We start from the raw sequence: 16673 nt of genomic DNA, 5'->3' as shown, positions 1-16673 counted from the left end.
TTCAGATTAAGATATATCTCCCATATATATTTTCGTCCGATTTTAAGAAAATAGTGCACAAAAGTCCCTTCGTATCCTTCAATTTGGACGAAAATTGGCATAGCGTTCTGAATTGAGTATAGAATGATGAGTGGTGAGTTTCGGGAAAATCGGGTCAGATTTTGATATAGCTCCCATATATATTTTCGTCCGATTTTAGGAAAATGGTGCACAAAAGTCCCTTTGTATCCTTCGATTTTCCCGAAATTTGGCACAGCGTAACGAATTAAGTCTAGAACGACGTGTGTTAAACTTCTTGAAAATCGGTTCAGATTTAGATATAGCTCCCATATATATTTTCGTCCGATTTAAAGTAAATGGTGTAATAAAGTCCCTATATATCTTTCGATTTTCACGAAATTTGGCATAGCCTACTGAATTAGGTCTAGAATGATGTGTGTTAAACTCCGTAAAAATCGGTTCAGATTCAGATATACCTCCCATTTACCTCCCATTTAAGTAAATAGCGCACCAAAGTCCTACATATTTTTCGATTTGCACTAAATTTGACATATCGCACTGAATTAAGCCCAGAACGATGTGTGTTAAGTTTGGAAAAAATCGGGTCAGATTTAGATATAGCTCCCATATATATTTTCGTCCGATTTTATATAAATGGAGCACCAAAGTCCCTATATATCTTTCGATTTGCACGAAATTTGGCATAGCGTTCTGAATTGAGTACAGAATGATGAGTGGTAAGTTTCGAGAAAATCGGTTCAGATTCAGATATAGCTCCCATATATATTTTCGTCCGATTTAAAATAAATGGTGTACCAAAGTCCCTATATATCTTTCGATTTGCTCGAAATTTGGCATATCGTACTGAATTAAGCCTTGAATGATGTGTGCTAAGTTTCATGATAATAGGTTCAGATTTCCCTAAATTTGTCGCATGTACGCAGAGGACTCTAAATCTGCCCGAATTAAATTAAATTTACCATAGGTTGCAGAAAGACATGAGTATGTTCCTTCAAGGGAACATTGACCTGCAATTGTAAGCATAACCAAATTGGTGAAGGGTATCATATAGTCGGCCCAGTCCGACTTTACTACTTTCCTTACCGGTTTTGAACATATTTTTATGGCCTATATAAGTGGAGGGTGTATTAAAAATATTTTTTAAGACTTCTAAGGCGTGGAATTATTAAAAAAAAATAATTTTTTAAGACTTAAAAATATTGTTTTATATAGGTCCTTAAAAATAATTTTTAATAGATCCACGCCTTCTATAGGTCCTTAAAAATATTTTTTAATAAATCTACGCCTTCTATAGGTCCTTAAAATATTTTTTAATAAATCCACGCCTTCTATAGGTCCTTAAAAATAATTTTTAATAAATCTACGCCTTCTATAGGTCCTTAAAAATATTTTTAATAAATCCACGCCTTTTATAGGTCCTTAAAAATATTTTTTAATAAATCCACGCCTTCTATAGGTCCTTAAAAATAATTTTTAATAAATCCACGCCTTAAAGGCAACTCCAAAAATATTTTTTAATAAATCCACGCCTTAAAGGCTACTCCAAAAATAATTTTTAATAAATCCACGCCTTATATAGGTCCTTAAAATATTTTTTAATCAATCCACGCCTTCTATAGGTCCTTAAAAATATTTTTTAACAAATCTTCGACTTCTTGAGGTCCTTAAAAATAATTTTTAATAAATTCACGCCTTCTATAGGTCCTTAAAAATATTCTTTAATAAATCTTCGCCTTCGATAGGTGCCTAAAAATATTTTTTAATAAATCCACGCCTTCGATAGGTGCCTAAAAATAATTTTTAATAAATCCACGCCTTCTATAGGTCCTTAAAAATAATTGTTATAAAAATCGACGCCTTATATAGGTTCTTAAAAATAATTTTTAAAAAAATTCACACCTTATATAATTCTTTAAACATATATATTTTTTAAAAAATCCTGGCCCTGTATTTTTTCAATTTCCTCGCCATGAGCGGAAATTAAATCAAATGAATGCAGAAAATGTGGAAACAAATAAAATTGAAAAACATTTTCTCAACAAACAGCGGATGCTGCTTACAAAGAAAATTGGAATTCTTGAAATAAAACATATAACAATAATTGGGAATTCAATTCCCAACATTTTGTTTTGCCAGCTATGTTCGCCAACTTGTATTCTAACCTAAAAAAAATGCTATACAAAAATAGCTGCAGTCCCCGGCAGTTTAATACATTTATTTTTCCTCTTATTTCCCGTTTGTGTCAAAAACTGATGTTTCTTTTCTCAACATTTTCCACCTCCCTTGTTTTTTTCTCCTTTTCCTGAAATGACATTGAGGTTAGGTTGTTGGCTGACATGTTGCTGCTGTTCAGCTGCAGCATCAGATTGTAGCATTTCCTGAATTAAAAAAAATATATAGCACAGATTTGCCAATAGAGAATTGGGATACGAAGAAGAAGACGAAGAAGAAGAAAAAAACCCAAAACGGAAACCTTAAGAATTTCAATCATTTGAAATGCATTCGAAAACCAAACCAGCCAGTCACGCAACCATCCATCCATCCTCCCAGCCAACCAACCACTTCAGAGAAGCTCCACACACACACACAGTTTGACATTAATGCCATGAATTAAAACCGAATTAATACAGCCACCAAAAAACCAAACAACAAAAACACAACAACGACAACTCAAAAATCATTAAAAAAGAAGAAGTCAAAGGATTGAAGCAAAAAACGAAAGGATTCACATATCTAGTTGGAGAGTGTCATATGTTGACATTTGGTTAAAGTGTTTTTGTTGTTGTCATTTTCGTCATACGTTATTCTTCTTTTTGTATTATTTTATATTTTTGTTGAATGATTTAAAAACACTCAACAAAATATATCCTTCACCCCATAAAAACCATAACAGAACAAAGAGCAGAAGATAAGAGGGACGATGGTGGTGGTAGTGCAGCAGAAAGAGAAAAGGTGGTGGTGGTGAGTTAAACCCACGTGCCAAAAATCCAACAACAATAATCAATACAAAGGTAGACAATGCAATTTAGAGAAGCTAAGCCAGTCTTATATTTGAAATTGAGGGAGAGAGAGGGAGAGAGAGAGAAACTTCAAGAGATAATTGTTAACGGCATAGTATGCATTTGAAGAGCCGTTATCACACAAGAACATGAATATCCCTGTTTCCAACTAGAATAGTGAGAGAGAGGAGGGAGAGTTTTATAAACAGGGAGAGAACAGTATGTGTAGTATTATCAACATCAATTAAAGGGAGAACAATAATAAAGTGAGTATAGCGAACAGAGGTGGGAAGTTTTTATTAGAAGAAATATGTTCAGATATTAGTTTTATGGATTAATGTAAGGCGTGGAATTTTTTAAAAATTATTTTTAAGATATTAAGTTTTTTTAAAAATTATTTTTAAGATCATATATAAGGCGTGGATTTTTTAAAAAATATTTTTAAGCATCTATATAAGGCGTGGAATTTTTAAAAATTATTTTTAAGCATCTATATAAGGCGTGGATTCATTAAAAATTATTTTTAAGCATCTGTATAAGGCGTGGATATTTTAAAAATTATTTTTAAGCATTTTTTATTATAAGGCGTGGTTTTTTAAAAATTATTTTTAAGTATTTAAGGCGTGGAATTTTTTAAAATTTTTTTAAGCATCTAAATAAGACGTGGAATTTTTTAAAATTATTTTTAAGTATTTAAAAAGGGCGTGGAATTTTTTAAAAATATTTTTATGGAAATACATAAGCGTGTAATTTTTTGTACCCTTCACCACACTGTGGTACAGGGTATTATGTATTTGTGCAGAATAGAATCACTTTCTGAGTCGATTTATGCATGTCCGTCTGTCTGTCCATGTTAAATTGTAAACAAAGTACAGCTCACATTTAAGATACGATTTGGATGGAATTTGGCACAAGTCACTTATTTGGCCCAAGGACGAACCCTATTAAAATTGAAGAAAATCGGATCAGATTTAGATATAGCTCCCATATATAGTTTCCACCGATTTTATTTGTATGATGTACCAAACTCCCAATATTTTTCCGATTGGGACAAAATTTAGCACAGCGCACTGAATTAGGTCCAGACTGATGTCTGCGAAGTTTTGTTAAACTCGGTTCTGATTTAGATATAGCTCCCATATATATGTTCGTCCGATTTAATGTAAATGGTGTACCAAAGTCCCTATATATCTTGCGATTTGCACGAAATTTGGCATAACGTACTTTACGTCTAGAACGATATGTGTTAAATTTCGTGAAAATGGGTCCAGATTTAGATATAGCTCCCGTATATATTCGATTTTATGTAAATGGTGCACCAAAGTCCCTATATAACATTCGATTTGCACGAAATTTGGCATAGCGTACTAAATTGAGTCTAGAATGACGAGTAGTGAGTTTCTTATTTCAATATAGCTTCCATAGGTATTTTCGTCCGATTTTATGTAAATGGTGCACCAATGTCCCTATTTATCTTTCGATTTGCACGAAATTGGGCATATGGTACTGAATTAAGTCTAGAATGATGTGTGTTGAGTTGCGTGAAAATCGGTTGAGATTTAGATACAGCTCCTATATATAGTTTTGTCCGATTTTATGTAAATATTGCACCAAAGTCGCGAAATTTGACATATCGTACTGAATTGAGCCTAGAATGATGTGTGCTGAGTATCGTGAAAATCGGCCTAGATTTAGAGACATATATATATATATATAAGAGCTGACCCGGCAAACGTTGCTTTGCCATCAAATTTAGTTTTCACTGCAAAGTCATGGCCGATTTATATTTCGAAGAAGAATGAAAGGTGCACTAAATCGACATAGAAATTATTGTACTTATTGCTGATGCAGAATATTGTACCAACTGTCGGACAAACTTTAAATTCCACAGAAACGCTCCACATGCATAAAGTTTGGTCAACATCGGTGCAGTAGTTCATGAGTTGCGGTGAAAAAACGTGAAAAAAAACTAAATATTGCGCCATCTGGTGGATGAACTTCATACTACACAGAAACACGCCCCATAGAGCATATACATAAAGTTTGGTCGAAATCGGTGCCGTAGTTTTTGAGTTTAGCGATATAGAGATATAGTTCGATTTGCACGAAATTTGGCATAGCGTACTGAAGTGAGTCTAGGATGATGTCTGGTCAAGAGGGTGCAAATATCGAGAAATATTGCCCAAGCTCAGAATATGGAACCACACAAAGTTTGATTTTCGTGGAAGTTGTGTAGGGTATCATATCTATACGGCTCCGCTCACTGGTTCAAAAATTATTTTAAGGCTCTACCACAAGGCGTGGATTTTTTAAAATTATTTTATTTTTATATTTTTATTTATAAATTTTCCAATAAAATTTAATTTATAGTATTTTTTTTACCTTATTTACAGATTCCACATTCCCATCTCTGCTCTAATACCAGAAATGCAATCAAATAATCTCTATCTTACACAATCATGCAATAAATCATGAAGAGAACCCTAACGTTGATTTGTTAAAACAGAGAGCACAAACAAACGGGGAGTACTGTTGTTATCACCTGAGTTAATGACAAGGAGAGAGAGAGAGAGCGAGCGAGTAGTACTAATCCCAACGGTGCATTACTAACAGGCCTAACATCAGCAGCAACTATTCAAAGAGGAAACACCAACCAAACAACAAGGCAACTGACTAGTGTGTGATAGTATACAGAGAGAAGGAGAGAGAGAGAGAGAGAGAGAGTGTAAACAGAGAGCCTAAGGGTGGAATAGAGAGAAAAAGAGCCAATCTTTATACCCATGGGAATAAGAGCTGCAGTAACACCACATTGAATTTAAATAACAGAGAACATTGATAATATCAACTCCCCTCTCTCCCTTGCGCTTACAACCACCCACCCCTCTTGAAAAGTAAACAACAACAACAATACCGATTTTTACTTCCGGAAAATTTTTGACTTAAATTTTCGGAAAAACGCCACAGAAATAAACAAAACAAAGCAAGAACGACGAAAACAATAAACCGGCTTTAGTAGATTTTCGTCTTTGCAACGGGAGTGTTGTTACCGAAAAAAAAACGAGAGAACGCGCGCGTTTTGAGCCTTTTGCGGAACAATTTCGTGCTAATGAGACTCGTAACGTAAAACATTTTCAAGTCCTATTGTTCGACAAAGAAAAGGACGAGTGGATATTCTTTTCTGTTTTTGGTTTTTGCCATGTGCGGTTCGGTGCTGAACAATGGCAGCATTAACCGCAATATTAAAAGCTTCTTTCAATCGACAACAGCAACAACAACAAGAAAAGTAATATCCTTCGCGTCAGGACAATTGTTGTCATTATCAGCAGCAGCATTACAATTACACAAATTATCTCCATCGCCATCATCGGATAGCTGTTACTGTGGTAATGTGTCAAAAACCCCATCATCATCGGCGTTATCATCGACATCGGCAACAAAAACAATAACAACAATAGCCTGCTCCAATTGTTATCCTGCCACAGGCAATATCAGCTCCCCACCAACATCAACATCATTACCCACGGCATGCTGGAGTTATTATTCCAAAACTGGATATGGAAATGGTATAGAAGGCCGCCGCCACTGGCAGGAAAGCTTTAGGAGAATGTCGTCAACGTCCTCATCATCATCATCGGCATCATCTCCATCATCGAGAGTGTGGCTGTCAAGGCGTTTTGACAAGTGGCAAATTGTTGTCCTAACAATAATTATTTTATTATGTTGCACAAGTGAGTATGAGAACACAAACACACACATACATTTATAAATACAGATACTGGCAGATCAATAGTCGGGATTAATTTCAAGGGGTTGTCAGAAAGAATTGGACGAAACTATATATGGGAGCTATATCTAAATCTGAACCGATTTTCACGAAACTTTGCACACATCATTCTAGACCTATTTCAGAACGCTGTGCCAAATTTCGTGCAAATCGAAAGATATATAGGTGCACCATTTACCTTAAATCGGACGAAAATATATATGGGAGCTATATCTAAATCTGAACCGATTTTCAGGAAACTTAGCGCACATCATGCTACACTTAATTTAGTACGCTGTGCCAAATTTCTTGTCAATCGAAGGATATATAGGGACTTTGGTGCACCATTTACATAAAATCGGACGAAAATGTATATGGGAGCTATATCTAAATCTGAACCGATTTTCACGAAACTTATCACACATCATTCCAGACATAATTCAGTACGCTGTGCCAAATTTCGTGCAAATCGAAAGACATTTGGGGTCTTTGGCGCACCATTTACCTTAAATCGGATAGAAGTATATATGGGAGCTATATCTAAATCTGAACCGATTTTCACGAAACTTAGCACACATTATTCTAGACTCGATTCAGTACGCTATGCCAAATTTCGTCCAAATCGAATGATATATAGGGACTTTGGTGCACCATTTATATAAAATCGGACGAAAATATATATGGGAGCTATATCTAAATCTGAACCGATTTTCGCGAAACTTATCACACATCATTCTAGACTCGGTTCAGTACGTTGTGCCAAATTTCGTGCAAATCGAAAGATGTATAGGGACTTTGGTACAACATTTACCTTAAATCGGACGAAAATATATATGGGAGCTATATCTAAATCTGAACCGATTTTTACGAAACTTATCACACAGCATTCTATGCTTAGGTCAGTACCCTGTGCCAAATTTGATGCAAATCGAAAGATATTTAGGGACTTTGGGGCACCATTTACCTTAAATCGGACGAAAATATATATGGGAGCTATATCTAAATCTGAACCGATTTTCACGAAACTTAGCACACATCATACTAGAGTTAATTCAGTACGCTGTGCCAAATTTCGTGCAAATCGGAAAATATGTAGGGACTTTGGTGCACCATTTACATAAAATCGGACGAAAATGTGTATGGGAGCTATATCTGAATCTGAACCGATTTTCACGAAACTTAACACACATCATTCTACACTCAATTCAGTACGCTGTGCCAAATTTCATGTAAATCGAAGGATATATAGAGCACCATTTACATAAAATCGGTCGAAAATATATACGGGAGCTATATCTAAATCTGAACCAATTTTCAGGAAACTTAACACACATCATTCTAGACCTCATTCAGTACCCTGTGCCTAATTTCGTGCAAATCGAAAGATATTTAAGGACTTTGGTGCACCATTTACGCAAAATCGGACGACAATATATATGGGAGCTATATCTAAATCTGAACCGATTTTCATGAAATTTAACACACATCGTTCTAGACTTAATTCAGTAGGCTGTGTCAAATTTCGTGCAAATCAAATATCCACACATGTCCCCACATCCTCCTCTCTAATCGAATACATTTAATTGTCAATCGATTAAGGATGCGGGTGTCAGCTGCAAAGGGGAACCCCTTCCCGCCTTTCACCAAACTTGCGGCTGATTATCGCCTTCATTTCCATTAAAATTTCTTCCATCAATTGATTACATTATTCGCAGTTGATTGTGATTATTGTAATTTTCCTAGAATTGTTTTGGAGGTCCTAGAAGGCGAACGAAGACAAAGAGTCAGCGGTGTCATGTGAACTGAAATGAAGAAGGAGAAGAAGACGAATCTTGAAATAATGATTTTTAATTAAACGAAATTTTGCTTCTAAGTGCGAAAGTGCTTTAATGACAGCTGTCACTAGGAATTTATGTGCTAAGGATATGCCATGGAGGATGGGGGAGAGTGTGGGAGTGAATGTGAGGGGAAGAGCAGACACTTATTAAAATAACCCGAAAAATTGATTGATTTTTGGGCAATGATATATCGCTCGGACAGCTAAACAACAGTCACACAATTCCGGCATATTAATATTCGGGGGAATTTTTGGCGATGGTGGTGGGGGTAAATAAACATTTAGTGTGCGGGGGGAGGGTAGGGTAGGAGTGATGGTTTTAAAGACAATGGCTTTTTGGATGAAGTAAATTAATGTGGCCTTGGATTAATTAAATTGGTGTTACGTGTATCAGGTTTATTATTTTGTGGGTAAATGACAAGGTGATATATCTTCGGGAATGATGGCACTCACGGATACACACCTACAAAATAAATATAAATTTTCGAAAGGTGTTAAAGTGAGGGTAATTAAATTAGAAGAGTTTAAATTCCATTTAAAATTTGAATAGTATTAAAGGACATAATAAAAAATCGATGACCTAAGGAAGACGAGGATTCATTAAAACACCAGTAAGGAAAGTAGTAAAGTCGGACGGGGCCGACTATATGATACCCTTCACCACTTTGGCTATATTCAACAGATGAATTCTAACCGATACTAAATTTTTCATTTCGTCAGATATAGAAGCAAATCGTGCAAATCGAAATATATATAGGGACTTTGGTGCACCATTTACCTTAAATCGGACGAAAATATATATGGGAGCTATATCGAAATCGGAACCGATTTTCACGAAACTTAACACACATCATTTTAGACCTAATTCATTATGCTGTGTCAAATTTCGTTCAAATCGAATGATATATATAGACTTCGGTGCATCATTTACATAAAATCGGACGAAAATATATATGGTAGCTATATCTAAATGTGAACCGATTTTCAGGAAAATTAACACACATCATTCTAGACCTAAATCATTAGGCTGTGCCAAATTTCGTGCAAATCGAAGGATATATAGGGATTTTGGTGCACTATTTACCTAAAATCGGACGAAAATATATATGGGAGCTATATATATATCTAAACCGATTTTTAAGAAACATGACACACATCATTGTAGACCTAATTCATTACGCTGTGCCAAATTTCGTGCAAATCGGAAAATATATATGGACATTGGTGTACCATTTACATAAAATCGGACGAAAATATATATGGGCAATATTGCCAATTTTTTAACATAGCTGAAGCGGAGGTTCACCCCTTTATAACTCGGGAATTACTTAAGTATATGAAAAAAAGTGAATAGTTTTGGGTAAATTGAACTGTCGTTGCAAACTGTTCATGATATTGACCTCCAAACTTTATTTTGGTGGAAGCTGTGTCTACTTTAATGTAAAAAAATGTGTAAAAACACGTTGAGGCGAACCAGTTTTTTTATGTTCTCTATCGATTTGTGACTAAGCCACTCATTGCACGGTCTTCGTTTCAAAATAAAACTAAAAGCCAACAAAATGGAGACTACGCCCCTTATGTATCATTTTTCAAAATTTTCACTGCATCTACCTTTAAATGATGCTGACATTTTGAAGCTCGATTTTGAGTGTTTTTTTAATTTTACTTCTAGCTTTAATACGCAAACAGGAATTTATAAAAATCGAGTGTAAGATTATTGTAGTCGCGAATCTGCGTAATTTGATATGTATTTTGTGTATGTAGTATGCACAGCTTCAGAGTAATACTCATCCGAAGGTGCGAATTTTGTGCGATCAAATTTCTAAAAAACCTATTTTTCGGGCCAAATTTTTAGATCTGTCAACTGAATGATATGTGAACCCGCGATCAATAAGGTTTTTTACGTTTCGGATGATATAAAATCTTCTTCGTGAAAATCCATCTACTAGAACGGCGGGAACTGGCCTTCCAAAAACACGAAATTTGGAAAAAAATGTTTTTGAAAATATCGCGGATTTATTTGCGTTTTCTGTGTATCATTTCCGCTTCAATAAATGACCTCATACGGATTTTGATCTTTTTCGAAAAGATAACTTTAAAAACTTCAGCCGAAAGAGAGATGTACGCAATTTATCTCAAAAATAGATTTTGCTGGCACATCCATGGTTCTTAATGGACCACATTGAAATGGTATAGATCGATGTATTTTTTTAGGGTGCACACCGAAATCGGATGCGCGTTAATGGCATATGGAGTTTTCGGAAATTATTCGCGTTTTACGATTTTTTGGGTACTTCAATGTAACGTGCGGCACATCTTAGCCGTCAAATGAAATTTCGCAAAATATATATGGATTGGAAGATAAACTTCAGTACTTCCTGGAAACCGCATGCGCATCAAATGATTTTGAGAATTACGCGATTTAGACTCAATTTATCTCAAAAATAGTGTGAGCTGGCACATCCATGGTTCTTAATGGACCACATTGAAATCGGTATAGATCGATGTATTTTTTTAGGGTGCACACCGAAATCGGATGCGCGTTAATGGCATATGGAGTTTTCGGAAATTATTCGCGTTTTACGATTTTTTAGGTACTTCAATGCAACGTGTGGCACATCTTAGCCGTCAAATGAAATTTCGCAAAATATACATGAAATGGAAGATAAACTTCAGTACATCCTGGAAACCGCATGCGCATCAAATGATTTTGAGAATTACGAGATTTACACGCAATTTAAAATGTATAATATTATTTTATTTTAAGATTTATTCCTATTTATAGAATACTAAGATTTATCGGAAGGGTCTTGATATAATCCGCAAGGCGTATACTTATACACAAAAAGTTATTATTATAATATATGTGTAAATTTTTCGGCGAAATTCGGGTAAAATAGCAGAATAACCCCAACATTTTTTTCTGAAATTTCATGTATACAATTAAAAAAATAAATATGATGACATTATTTTTTCGAACCAAAAACAAATATTTTTCCTCAATATCTTGTTTTGTTGCCGCTGTGATTTAGAAACCGCTACACGGACTTGTGTGATTTTGATATCATTTGATTCATCATGGTGTTTAGATTATGTAGATATTTTTAAATTGATTTGTAGATGTGTGTATGTCATTAATATAATGAAAATATTGATGTAATCTGCTATATTTTTATTATTTTTCTCATATTTCGCAAAGATGTGCAACTTTATCGCGATTATTGTTATATATTCATATTCTTATTTTACGGAGGAAGATATATATCAGCGTTTTTGGTCAATATAATAAACGGCGTAATTTTAAGATTTTTTTTCTTATGCCCAAAATTAAAACCTCGATATCTTTTGCGCGCATCAACCAAAAATTTGATCGCGAACGGTTTCGGAGTCAGAACATTTTTCTCTATATGTGTACCAAAAATCATTGATGTGCCACAAAAACAAAAAAGCTGATTTTTTGAAAATGGAATATTAAAAAATTGGCAATATTGCCCATATAGGAGCTATATCTAAATCTGAACTGATTTTCACAAAACTTGGCAGACACCATTCTAGGCTCAGTTGAGTACTTTATGCAAAATTTCGTGCAAATCGAATGATATATAGGGACTTATGTGCACCATTTACATAAAATCGGACGAATATATTTATGGGAGCTATATCTAAATTTGAACCGATTTTCACGAAACTTGGCAGACATCATTCTAGGCTCAGTTCAGTACGTTATGCAAGATTTCGTGCAAATCGAATGATATATAGGTCCTTTGGTGCACCATTTACATTAAATCGGACGAAAATATATATGGTGGCTATATCTGAATCGGAACTGATTTTCACGAAACTTAATACACGTCAGTCTACACTCTATTCTGTACGCTGTGCCAAATTCCGTGTAAATCGAAAGATATATAGGGACTTTGGTACACCATTTACATTAAATCGGACGAAAATATATATGGGAGCTATATCTAAATCTGAACCGATTTTTGAGAAACTTAACACACATCATTCTAGACCTAAATCATTAGGCTGTGCCAAATTTCGTGCAAATCGAAGGATATATAGGGACCATTTACATAAAATCGGTCGAAGATATATATGGGATCGATATCTAAATCTGAACCGATTTTCACAAAACATTGCACACATCATTCTAGGCTTAATTCATTACGCTATGCCAAATTTCGTGCAAATTGAAAGATATATAGAGACTTTGGTACACCATTTACCTCAAATCGGACGAAAATATATATGGGACCTATATCGAAATCTGAACCGATTTTCACGAAACTTAACAGACATCACTCTAGTCTGAGTTCAGTACGCTGTGCCAAATTTCGTACAAATCGAAAGATATTTAGGGACTTTGGTGCACCATTTACCTTAAATCGGACGAAAATATATATGGGAGCTATATCGAAATCTGAACCGATTTTCACGACACTTTGCACACATCATTCTAGACTCAATTCAGTACACTATGTCAAATTTCGTGCCAATCGAAAGATATATAAGGACTTAAGGGACCCATTAACTTTAAATCGGACGAAAATATATATTGGAGCTATATCTAAATCTGAACCGATTTTCACGAAACTTAACACACATCATTCTAGACGTAAATCATTAGGCTGTGCCAAATTTCGTGCAAATCGAAAGATATATAGGGACCGTTTACATTAAATCAGACGAAACTATATATGGGAGCTATATCTAAATCTGAACCGATTTTCTCCAATATCAATAGGGTTCGTCCTTGGGTCAATTAAGTGACCTGTGCCAAATTTCATCGAAATCGGATCATAAATGCGACCTGTACTTTGTTTACAATTTAACATCAACAGATGGACGGACGGACATGCATAAATCGACGCAGAAAGTGATTCTATGCATATTCTCAAAAGAAACCCTTTGTCTATCTTGTTTCCTTGTGCCTGTTACAAACATATCTACAAACATATAATACCCTGTACCAAAGTGTGGTGAAGGGTATAAAAATGTTAGTGACCTACACAAGGCGTGGATTTATAAAAATATTTTTTTAAGGACCTACACAAGGCGTTCGAAATATTTTCTTGAAATCCCCACATTTTCACCTCATTGCTGTATTTGCTTATCCTTTGATCACGGTGGGGTAACTTTATCCCCTCTAAGCTCATCCATCTTAAAGACGTTCCATTGTCCTGACATAGATTTATTGATTGGACCTTCCCCCAATCTCACATTCAATATGCAATGCAATTTATGTTGTGTTTGGGGTCTTTTTGTTTTCTTTATTATTATTTTTTGTTGTTGTTGTCTGAATTTTAAATAACTTCCAGAGCTTGCCGTTATCACAACGGCAATCCTTTTTCTAACGAATATAATAAAAAAATATTAAATTACTGCTTTTTGTGCACAAAGAAAGCTAATAAAAGATTTATCTTAATTGCAGTTTTCCACCCAAGTTTGTTTGTGAAAAGAGTGTAGAAAAAAGAGTTAAAGAAGAGGAGGTAATAAAATTGGGGATGGATTAGCTTTAATTACTTTTTATACAAGTAAAATATATAATTTTTTTCACGACCTATGTAGCTAGGTTCCTTAACAAATATAGTTTTTAAAATCTCTTGAAGTTTGGTTTAAATCCACCACGTATGGGACGAAGGACTTTTTTTCATATGTGTGTACCAAAATTTTTTTACAAAACAGGAAGTTTTTTTTACCATTTTTTGACGTTTTTATAATATTTCTTACATTTTCGACATTACGAATTTTACAGTTTTATACACAACATTTCTTTGAAAATAATTCCCTTGCTATAGCAAGTACACATAAACATAATTAAGTACTTTTATTGGGTCCAAAATTGGTTTTATACATTTTCTACATGTTTACGACATTTTCGATTTTTTTTCAAATTTTATTAATTTCAAGCTTAAATAATGTATATAAACACTATACTGTACAAAATATGCATAAATGAAATTAATTTTTAAAACGTTAAAATATTTTCGACAGTTTTTTACAATATACGACATTTACGACACGATGAATTTTTGGGTTTTGTACCCCAAAAAATCCAATACAATTGTTCTTTCAATATTCACTATGATCAAACCCCAAAATAATCAATTTTTTATACGCAAATTAGTTTTATACAAATTTATACAGGTTTACGACATTTTCATTTTTTCGGAATTTTACAAATTTTATTGGTTGTAAACCTGAAACCACATCATAGAAGCTGAAATAAATAGTTTTTGACAATATAAACATACATTTTGAATTTTTTACGACATAGCTAATTTTTAGGGTTAGAACCTCAAACAATTTTTTAATAAACTATTTTTATGATCTAGAATAAGAGAAAAATCAAATTGAGGCATTTTCTGTACCAAAATTAGTTTTATACATATTATACAAGTTTACAACATTTTCGATGTTTACAAATGTTATTAATTGCTAACCTTAATAATGGATATAAATGCTATACTGTACAAAATATACAAAAATAAAACTTATTTTTAAAACGTTAAAAGATTTTCGACAGTTTTTTACAATATATGACATTTACGACATGGCGAATATTTAGGGTGTGCATCCCCAAAAAAATCCAATACAATTCTTCTTTCAATATTCATAATGATGAAACCCCAAAATAATCGCTTTTTTATTCGCAAATTAGTTTTATACAATTTTATACAAGTTTACGACATTTTTAATTTTTTTGATTTTAACAAATTTTATTAGTTGTAAACCTCAAACCACATCATAGAAGCCGAAATAAGTAGTTTAAATGGCCTATTATGTGCTTTCAAATTAGTTTTATACATAATTTAGAGGTTTATGACATATTCATTTCTTTCGATTTTTGCACATTTTAAAGGTTGTAAACTTCAAACCACTTTGTAGAAGCCTAAATAAATATTATTTTTCATTTTATGCTAACGTTTTTGACATTTTTTACAATATTTGACATTTACGACATAGGTAGTTTTTACATAAATAAACCATTTCTTTGATTTAGAATATGAAGAGGAATCAAACTGAGACATTTTCTGCGCCCAAATTAGTTTTATACATATTATACAACTTTACGACATTTTCACTTTTTTAATATTTTTACAGAATTTTAATGGTTGCAGTCACCAACTACATCATATAAGGCCAATTAAATATTTTTTGACAATGTATACACATGTTATTGACATTTTTTACAATATCTGACATTTACGACACGGCGAATTATTCGCTTTTGAATAGCAAAAATTTATAAAATAATGTATCTTTGCGTTATCTAACACGTAGAAACCTCAATATGTATTCATTATTGTTCACAATGTAGTTTTATACATTTTATACAAGTTTACGACATTTTCGATTATTTACATTTTATTAGTTGTAAACCTCAAATCACATCATATAGTCCAAAATAATTACCAATTGTGTAATTTAGAACGGTTTTTGACATTTGCGAAAAGGCTAATTTTTGGGTTATGAAACGCCAGAAATGTTCAAAGTATCCTTCCTAGGATGTATAATATGAAGGAAATAACAAATAATTAAAATTTCTATCCCAAATTAGTTTTATACAGGTTTTATACAAGTTTGCGACATTTATGATTTTTACAAATATTAGTGGTTGTAAACCTCAAACGACATCGTAGAAACTAACATAATTACTATTTTATTACTTTCGTTGGGTTTTTGACATTTTTTACACTATGCGACATTTTTGACATTTTTGGATTTTTTACAAATGTTATTGGCTGTAAATCTCAAACCACTTAATATATGTTAAAATAATTACAAATTATGTAATTTGAATGGGGTTTTGACATATTTTTACAGTATTTGACATTTACGACATGGCGAATTTTTGGGTTATGAACCGCAAACAAATGTTTAAAATGTCTTTCCTAGGATTTATAATATGAAGGAAACAACAAATAATTAAATTTCCAATCCCAAATTAGTTTTATACAGGTTTTATACAAGTTTACGACAGTTTCGATTTTTACAAATTTTAGTTGTTGTAAATCTCAAATGACATCACATTAGCTGAAATAATTAA

This window comes from Musca vetustissima, unplaced genomic scaffold (assembly GCF_032173495.1).
Source record: "Musca vetustissima isolate MV318-11 ecotype Yass unplaced genomic scaffold, APGP_CSIRO_Mvet_v1 utg8171, whole genome shotgun sequence".
In the NCBI taxonomy this organism is placed as follows: Eukaryota; Metazoa; Arthropoda; class Insecta; order Diptera; family Muscidae; genus Musca; species Musca vetustissima.
The sequence above is the reverse complement of the archived record's forward strand: the minus strand, read 5'-3'. Positions refer to the sequence as shown.